The sequence below is a fragment of the Lagenorhynchus albirostris genome, chromosome 5 (assembly GCF_949774975.1).
Source record: "Lagenorhynchus albirostris chromosome 5, mLagAlb1.1, whole genome shotgun sequence".
NCBI lineage: Eukaryota > Metazoa > Chordata > Mammalia > Artiodactyla > Delphinidae > Lagenorhynchus > Lagenorhynchus albirostris.
The window spans coordinates 120,883,555-120,893,831 of record NC_083099.1 but is presented as its reverse complement, the minus strand read 5'-3'; the positions used below and the strand labels follow the sequence as shown (position 1 = coordinate 120,893,831).

Genomic DNA, 10,277 nt, shown 5'->3' with positions numbered 1-10,277 from the left:
AATACATTAGATTCATAGTAAACTCCAAACAGTGAAAAACAATTCTAGAATTTATTGCATATGGTACCATCAGTGGTTGCTATTTTTAGAGTTTTCTTTGGGGGATTATCCATTGAAACATAACATTTCAGAGCAAAGTCATCTTCAAGAGTCGACTTCTGAAGACAATAAAGAGTACAACAGTCCAATATTTTTATAGTTGTTGTTTGACAGGTTATGAGTAGCTGCAAGCCATTTCTACACATTTTTTTCCAAAAGTCTTAGATGATGAAGAGGAATCATTACATTCAGCACTACTCTACTAGCATAAAGTTCTAACAACTTTCAAAATGGACTTAGAATTTGGACAAACAAGTTGGTTCAGGATATGTTTTATTTCTTTGGTGGTTCTCTTATCCATCTCAGTACTTTGGTGAATTTGAAATTGATCATATACTGCACCAGGAGCTCAGAAATGGATATACTCCTGTTTAGAGCCCCTTTTTAAGCCATACTTCCTCATATCTAAAAATAATTTATCTAACATTTCAGGAAATTTAATTTTATGGTTAAGATAAATAGCTTGGAAATCTAAATCTAAACAATCTAAAATTGTTCAGAAATCTGCACATGGATTAGAAATATATTTACATGCTGAAATGGCATTTTCCCATAAGTCATTAATAGAGAATGGATCCTAAAGATCAAACATCACTTTGAAGGCTTAACTTTGATTTTGATTTCTGTTTTCTCTTGAGGAAAATATATTTTCTATTATTTCTGGTAATCTATAATTAACTGTACCAACCTTACAATATTAATCAATTCATGTTGTGCCTGGATGGTTATATAAAATTTGTAACCCAAAAAATCAATTAGCTTTAGCATTCCATCAGAAAGTTAACAGGTTTCAGGTCACTGTGAAAAATGCCATGTTGATAAATTATGTGAAGGGCCCCAACATATTGTTTTTTCAGTTTCTCTAGTATTCCTGTGATGCTGGATATTTTTTCTTTTTAAGCCAACTATTAAGATCAATGTTTCCACACTCCACTGCCATATAGATGTAGTGGTCTCTGATTTTATAATTCTAAAGTTAGGTTACATTATTGCTGTGTTGTTATAATTTATTAAAATAAGTCATAACTCCCATACCTCTCAATTGTTTGGTCACCTGATTCTTCTAGGTTCACACATTTTATAGCATGTATCTGCTTCTTTTCACTAAACACGTGAAATACCTTACTTGAAATTTTATGTCCTACCTGCTTTAAAGTTGAATTGTTTTTATTTTATCTGAAATGTATTTTTTTTAAGATTTTGAAATCATAAGTAAAGTTTATCAATCTATTAATTCAGTTCTTTCATTTTTGGTTTAAGTATTCATATACTTGTTTTTCTTCAAGTTAATTGCTTATTTTATATCAGAGATTCCTTCATCTGTGATGACTTTATCAGTTCCTATTTTCAACCACTGTTAATTTGGATTTTTTACTGCATTTCTTTCCCATTAATTGACATTTACCATTCCTCTCTCTTTATCAGATGATTTTACTTTTATTACAAGTTAACAATTGCTTCTCTCACTGAAAGGCACTGTTTATACTGCCTCATGCTCTTTCATTCTCTCTTACAACATTTCTGTATAGAAAACTATATTGAGATTACTTTAAAAGTCTCTCCATTTCCCCTTTCACACAATGAGACCTATGGAACAACTTGAACTTCCTTTTTCTCATGCTTCATGACTATCTTGGATTTTGACTAAGATAGTATAGTTCTTACTAGACCTATCTTTCTGTGAGTCTTATGCTGCTCTCAAGCAATACCAAAAAGTATACATTCATCCATTTTGAGTTATTCTATAAATAAATAAATTTGTATATAATTATATAATATTATATATTACACATAAATGTATATAAAACAAAATAAATATAAATATAGAAACATATATCAATAATATACATTATATATTATGTATATTTATTTACACAGACACACATGTGTAAGTTGTATAAATATCAAATTTATTTATACCAATGTTCATAAGTACTATTAATCTACTATTCCATCTTCTCTTCATTGCTATATTTTGAGGTCTTGTTTTGGTTAATGTTTGGTTTGGTGGTAGTTTTTTTTTTTAATTTTTATTTCCAAACATTTTTCTTAGGCGTGATAGTTGAGGAATACACTTTTGAATTCTGGCATCTCTTCAAACATCTTTGTGCATCTGAGATGCAAATGACATCATTAGTAAATTTGGAATTCCTGGGCTGAAATCCTTTTCTTTCAGTAGTTCATAAGTGGTATTCTGCATTTAGCTGCTGATAATACAAAGATGCCAGTCAGATTTATTTTCCTCTGCTTGTAGCTTATCATTACATATGGATAATTATAAAATTATTTCTCTATTGTTAAAGATTACGTGTTTTATCAAGATAGGTGTTCTTTCTCACCAGTCCAGCCTGGAACTCAATGACCTCTCTCAATATGAAGACACATGCTTCATTCAACTCAGAGAATTGCCTTCAATCAAATGTTCTGTTATACCTGATCCTCCATCTGTCCATTTTCCTCCCTTTGAAACTCCTGTTCTTTTCTCGCTAATTTTCCTGAACTTCTTAACTCACTAATTTCAGTCTCAATTTCTTCTCATTTAATCTATTTTCTGAGTGTGTCTTCCTAAGTGCTTAAAACAAATCAGGTGTCCATCTGTCTCCTCCAGCAGGTCTTTCTCTCTTGCCATGAGTTTCAAACTTTCCATCTTATGTTTCTCTCTGTGGTTCCTGAGGTCTATCAAGTAAGCTGTAATTTTACTCTGGCAGTAAATTGAGACTTAGATTGAATATTTGAATGTCTCCCATGAACAGAATTCTCAGGGTTTCTGAGGTAAATGGGACTCCTTTTCTGGGGAGCTGTGGATTAAGGGCAGACTGTCACCACTCTCCTGAGATAAATGGAAGAGTCCTTTCTGCTCTTTGGTATTTGTCTACTTCCAACCTTCCCAGTAGTGAAGAATCAACTCACTTGTTGTTTGCAATCTGGGCTCACTGAGGTCAGGGATTTCCGGGCCACATCCTAGAGGAAAATTCTACTTTCAACCTTCACTTGGAATACGCTCCCACCTGGGCTCTACAGATCTCTGGACACCAAGCACTTTAAAGAGTAAGTCATACAGCATCAGATTTTCATTTGGAGAGATAAGAAGAGGAAAAATGTGGATAATGAATTTGAGTGGGCAAACTTGAAAACAGGGATAATATTTTGACATATTGAGTAAATCCAGGTGATATATGATATGAAATGAATATAGAAATTGACTATTGATAGAGAAAATGTAAAGAATTTTTAATCCTTTAAGAGATATAACAAAAGCCATGGCCATTGATTAAGTATAGAGGGCAAGAAAGCAAGAGCCACCTGAGCTAAAACTCAAGATTCTGGTTTGAGGTAAGGTGACAAGATAAATTTTGTGACTTTTAATGAGAAAGGAGAAGTGTATTATTTGGACCAAATTGGTACCAGAATATACTGCTGGGTCTATCAAATCTCCTACCCAGATTGGGATTTCCAGATATTCATTGGTTCTCTATAATGAACTCAATAAAACTTGATAAAATGGATTTTTGAAGATTTTTAAAAGATCAAGATCATAAAGATTATCGATAACATTGTTCCACAGGTACTTTAACACTATTTTGAAAAAGAATCTCTGTTCGCTCTGAATTCATTCAGTCATTAAGTATTCACTATCTTTATATCATTAACAGGAATGGTGAGAAGGAGTTTAGAATCAAAGATGAATAAAGCAGTCTCTTTCCTGAAGAAGTTCTGTTACACCGATAAACTTATTTCTCAGAACTCTTATGGCTCAGTATCAGAGAAATTCATAGATTGTCATGAGAAGAGAGGACCTGGAAGATGTGTTGGTGAGAGAAGTCATACCTAATCTGATTTTTAAAGGATGAAGAGAAGTTAAATAGGGAAAGCTCAAGGACATTTTAGAAAGAAAATGACACAAAAGCGAATGACTGTGGCAACAAACGGCATAGTATAGGCGGAGCAATACAAGCAATTTTGTGCAGCTAGTTAATAAGTGTGAAACTAGGATTAAAAAAGAAAGAGTTTGAATGGAGCAGTAAGTGCTGGGTCATGAAATAGTTTGTTAGGAAGTTTAAGAATTAACCTATACATAATGAGAAGCTAAGAAATATTTACAGAATTTTTTTTTATGACAACAACTTGGTCAGATTTTTTTTTTTTTTAGACAGATCACTTTCTCAGCTGTAACGTAAATGGATCCAAGGGGGATAAGACTGGAAACAACAGAGATTTTGGAAGTTACTGCATTGGTTTAAGACAGAGATAGTCATGTTGGAATTATGTCATTTGAATAGGAATAAAGTCAATTTAAGTTTTAGACAGATAACTTGATTTTATGTTCTAGTTAAATTGAGTATAAAAGTAAAGATATCCAGTTGACAGGTGGACAAGCACATGTAAGGCTGTAAGGAGACAGATGGGTTGGAAATAAGATTTTGAGTCATCAGTTCACAGGTGTTAGAGGAAGGCATGAGAATGGAGAGAATTTCTCAGGAAAATCATGCCAAGTGAAGCAGTATTAATCTGAACTAGGAATTATGGTGGTAAGCAAGCTTAAAGGGTGGACAAAGAAGTGATCATCAGGAAAAATTAGTTTTTTTTAAAGATAAAGAGATATCTAATAACATTGGCACTTGAAGACATCAGTACTGTTTACTAATATCCAGTTCTCTCTTCCCTTGGGCACATGGGAGGATTGTACTCTTCATTCCCTATGAGTTAGGCATGGTCAACAGACTGATTCGATCAATGAAATGTGAATAATAGAGACATATTACTTCCAAGAGAAAGCCAGTAATTGCCCAACTCCCCACGCCCTCCAACTTTGGTGTGCTTATCACAGAAGCATTTGTTAAGATGAAGCCTCAAAAAGCCTGGGTTATTGTCTATTCTTCATAGCTGAATGAATGTTGTTGTTTCAACAGAATTTTTAATACTAAATCTAATCTTAGCCCATGAAAAGAGCTGCTAGTATTCATTAGGAAATCCATTGTGATCTTAGCAGGACATTTTTGGTGACCTAGTGAGATAAGTCAAACTTCAGTGCATCTAGGAGTTTAACGGCTGTGACATGGTGGACATAATATGCGTCCCTTGCTACTATATGAACATTGGGAGAGAGGAGAGAAACTGGAGTGTATATCCAGGGAACTGTAGAGTCAAGACAGGGTCCAATTTGGCAGGGGTGAATCAAAGAGAGAGACTTCAGGAATGTTCGTGCTGAGGGAAGGGAGCCAGTTACAATAGGAATGAACACAAAAGAAAAGGAGTGATCAGTGAAGCTATTTTCTACAAACGCCAGGAGATATTGCAATAAAGGACACACAGGGAGAAGGATTTAGGATGGGCTACAGTCACACAAAGAGAAGGCTTTAAACAGGAAGACATAACACTCAATATCCTAGACAGGAAGTTAGGAGGGATAGAGAGAGGAAGGAATTAAGGAAAGAACCAGGGTTTAGTGAAGGTAAAGTAACAAATCATGAGAGTGACAGCCTTCTGTGTTAAATGAGATATTGGGTGGTTTGTTAATAATGAAATTATGTTTTCAGAGGCTACAGTGCAAATTTTGGAGGTGGGGCAATAAGAAAAAAGACAGCAGTATAGACGTTTACATCAGAGAATATTTAGAGGAAAACTGGGAAAAAAGGATTTATCCATCAACAAATTGATAATTGAGATCTTTGTCATGTCTTTTAACTTTGTCTAAAGTCTTTTAGTAACAAAACTACTCAGTATGCTAAGTAATATCTGCCCTGGTGTTAGTGGCTCTGTCATATGTTTTAAATAATATCATTTAAAAGATGTTGAACAGTGTGTGTCTTCTAAAATCTTGTAATACTAAAATCAGTCGATTGTAGAATGACCTAAAGCAATAATTACATTAAATATTTCATGAACAGTATTTTAGAATCATTTTCTTTGCCTAGTATCATGATTTATATCTTAACTAATTGCAATCTTTTTTTTTTAATTGCTCTGTGCCAAATATCACAAACTAAGTGTCTTAAAACAACACAAATATGTTATCTCCCAGTTTCAATTGTTGAAGAGCCTGACACTATCTAGCCGACTTCTTTGCTCATGTTGGCTGGGGCTGCTATCTCATCTGAAGCTTAAGTTCCCCTTCCCAGCTCATTCAAGTTGTAATTAGAACTTAGATTCTTTGGATTATAGGACTGAGGTTCCAACTTTCTTACTGGCTGTTAGTCAGAGCCCATTCTTAGCATTGAGAGGCTGCTTGTGGTTTCCTGTGTTCATCATAATATGGTGTTTGCTCCTTTAAGGCTTTGAAACTTACTTCCTCTCACTGTGGTTTAAAGAGCTCATATAGACAGGCCCATACACATAATTTCCTTTTGATTCACTCAAGGTCAGCTGATTAGTAACCTTAATTCTATTTACATCTGTAAAGTCTCCTTTGTCACCTAATATAATCGTGAGAGTGATAATCCACCAAATTCACAGGTTCTGAACACACTCAAGATGAGGAAATTATACAAGACATTTACACCAATGTGAAAATCTTTAGGGCCATCTTAGAATTACAATTATGCCAACAATCTTGACAATCAGAACACTTAAATAGTACATGGGCTTCCCTGGTGGCGCAGTGGTTGAGAGTCGGCCTGCCGATGCAGGGGACACGGGTTCGTGTCTCGGTCGGGGAAGATCCCACATGCCGCGGAGCGGCTGGGCCCGTGAGCCATGGCCACTGAGCCTGCGCGTCCGGAGCCTGTGCTCCACAACGGGAGAGGCCACAACAGTGAGAGGCCCAAGCACCACAAAAAAAGAAAAAAAAAATAGTACATGAACTATTGAACATAATGTGAGAAAATATTAACATATGGCAACCCCATCCCCACCTTGTTGTATTTTCTAATATTATCACCTGGTAACTTTTCTTTCATATTTCCTTCATTAATGAATTAAATACATATCCCACCTTGAAATCCATAAAAATTGTTTTAAAAATTGATGTAGAAAGAAGAGCATGAGAGAACAAAGTCATGCATGGGAGAGGAAAGACAAGAAGAGATATTTTTACATAAAGAAGATGAATGATTCTATGAGCTTCTAAAACTGACCCAAAAGGATTTTTTAATCTCCTATAGCCATGGAGATATAAAGAAAAAACACAAATTTTTGACTTTTCAAGTAAAATATTACAATGCAAATGAAATTCAGAACCTCTCTGGAGCTCTTAAGTGAAAGTGAGAATGATGATTAGAAAAAATCGGAATGATGGAATTTGTAGGAATTCTGATAGATTATGATTATTTACACCACCACCTCCAATCCTCTTTAACTTTGCTTTTAAAAAGAAAAAAATCTCTTGCTCTAATGGAGATTGTCAGCATTCCTTTGCTTTAACTCTCTTTAATAACCTCATTCGAAGCAGATGCATTTCAAGGGGATGTTGATTGATTTTAAGATCCACAAGTACCATCTCTCAGATCTTCCTGAGCCATACCCTCAGAAGAATTAAGATGAATTATGACTTGAGAGGAGATGGACAAAAATCTGGCAAATCATTTGGTTTTTATTCTACTATTTATGTCAACCAAAACCTGGGGCTTCACGTAATTCATGTACAAAAATATTATACATGTGTTACGTTAGGAAGGAAAAATCATAACATTATATGGAGTCAAACAAATAATATGGATTGCAGCTTGAGCAGTGATAGGTATCTCTAATTACTTGGTAGATAACTGAAATCTGGACTCAGTATTGGCTTATGTTAAATAAAGTTGAGATATTGGAACTTAACTGGAACATAATGCAGGAAAAAATGACAGTACTTAGAGAGAGAAGCTATCTGTAGAGAATTCTTCATAGGTTATTTACTCACCCTAACTAATCATGCTCCCAAGAGGGGCTCTTCAGTTGCTTTCCCTTCTCCCTGGTCTTCCTTCATTTTCTCTGGCTCCTGGTCTAAGGGTAGTGTACATATGTTCAACTCCATAACAACGGGCTCTGGTTTCTGTAGGATGTCTTCATCACTGAGGTCAGAGGTAACAAGAAACAGTATGATTTTCAGTCTGTCCTCCTGTGGTTCCAGCTTTCTATTATCTTCTCTTCCTGCCTGTAGACTTCAGCCTCCAGCATTAGAAACAAAAACATCCTTGCAAAGACTATTTAGTCAACCCCCCTACTTCCATAAGTCATTTTCTATAATAACTATCTCACTGGTTCAGCTCCTCTGATTGAACCCTGACTGACACAAAAGGAAATCTAGTAATTTTTAAAATAAGTATAGTAGAAAAAGCAAGAAATACAAACAAATCTAAGTGGAATGAAGACACTTGAGGTGAGGCACCAAGTTGGAGAATCAAGGGCTTCTTACCTAATTCCCAGATTAGAACCGATAGGTAGACTCTACAGATCCTGGAGTAAAGGAGAAACTGGGTTTCCTTAAAGGTGTATCCTCGTAACAAAAATGCAAATATGTAATGGAGATAGTCTTCCTGGTTTTCCGCTGGGGTCCTGTGAACATTTTCAGGGTACCTTGCTTTGGACAAAGAGAAGTATTGAGAACTTTTAAGTGTTACTCAGTGCACAGCTGTGAACTGACATGAAGTTTTGATCATCCAAAAGATCACTGCACACTTTTACTCAGAATGGGGGCTTATGGAGGTCAGTTGAGAAATTATATGTTGGCCTGAATCCATCTTTTAGTGGGCTTGGTAAATTTGCAAAAACATTCTGTAGTTATCTTCCCAAATTCCAGGTATATAGTTAACATATCTCCATAGTTGACAGAATTCCTACGTTGGTTTCCTGGCCCATGGAGTAAAGGCTGTTATGGTACAAAGGAAAAGTGGAGGTCTCTGATCTCATTATATCCAAAAAGAAAAAAAAAAAAAAGAATATTATCCATGATGCAATCTCAAAGAATGATGCCAACATCAAAGACTTGAAAGATGTAAGAATAGTGAGTTCTAACTTATCTCCATTGAAAATGCCACTTTGGCTATGAAGAAATACCAGTGCTATAGAATGAACGGGAATTATTGGAAACAATTAGAAATTTCCTCCATTGCAACTGTCGTTTCAGATGCGATCTGCATACTGTAACAAATACCACGAAGGTCAGTAGGCGCGGCAAAAAGCTATTAATATGGTAAATGCTTGCATCTATGTTTTAATTAGGAAGGACCACCAGAGAGTTTGCTTTCATAAGGCACTGAGGACAGCACATCTTCACAGTATTACCTCAGGAATATGTCAGCTCTGTCCTATGTCACAGCATAGTACACAGGAAACTTTTTTTACCATCCCTTTGAACATAGCACTATCTTACCAGACTGATATCATGGAAATTAGATTATGGTGGTCAAGACATAACAAGTAACCTTTAGAACTATTTGTAAGAGGTACTTGCCAATAGTGGAAGATAATTTTCCGTGAAAATTCAGAAAGGATGAAAGTTATGCATGAAGTCACTAAGGACTTCCCTTAAATAGGGCCTGTGTAGCTGAGTAACTAATCTCCAGTTGCAAAGACTAATGCTAAATTCCTAATAGGATGTCATTTCCCAAGAGGACCACCCTGATTCCTGATGGTAGTTGAATTATATTTAATTTCTTCCTTCCATCACATAGGGGAGAAGTGTAAGGACAATAAATAATTCATTAAAACGGTGACTCAGGTTATAGATGTTTTTGTCTGCCCCAAGTTCTTTCAGCATCACGCTTATTGGCTTATTAAATACTTTATTTAACATTGTGATATTCATACAACACAGTTCCTGAACAAAGAAATCATTTTTCAACAAATGAAACAAGAAAACTTGCTTACTATCACGAAGTTCGTTGGTTTCGCCATATAACCCCATTCTTAGAAGGAGCAGGATTAATATTGATACAAATTGAGATGGTCCCTGAGGACTTAGTTATTTTGCTGATTGGATGACAATAACTTGTCATGCTACAATGACTATTATAGCTAGAAAAGTACACCATATATTGGAATAAATGTAAAAGTTTTGGATTCTATTCTTGGCTCTATATTTAATTAATTGGATAGATTGAGACAAATCAGTGTATGCTTTCATAATTTTTTTATTAATTTATTTATTTAATTTATTTATTATTTTTGGCTGTGTTGGGTCTTTGTTGCTGTGCGCGGGCTTCCTCTAGTTCTGGCAAGCGGGAGCTAGTCTTCATTGCGGTGCACGGGCTTCTCCT

At 35.3% G+C, this 10,277-nt stretch overlaps 1 pseudogene; it reads right to left on the bottom strand.

The window, feature by feature from the left end:
• Positions 1 to 585: 585 nt before the first annotated feature.
• Positions 586 to 1,253, bottom strand: LOC132520299 (dual specificity protein kinase TTK-like; annotated as a pseudogene).
• Positions 1,254 to 10,277: the final 9,024 nt, after the last annotated feature.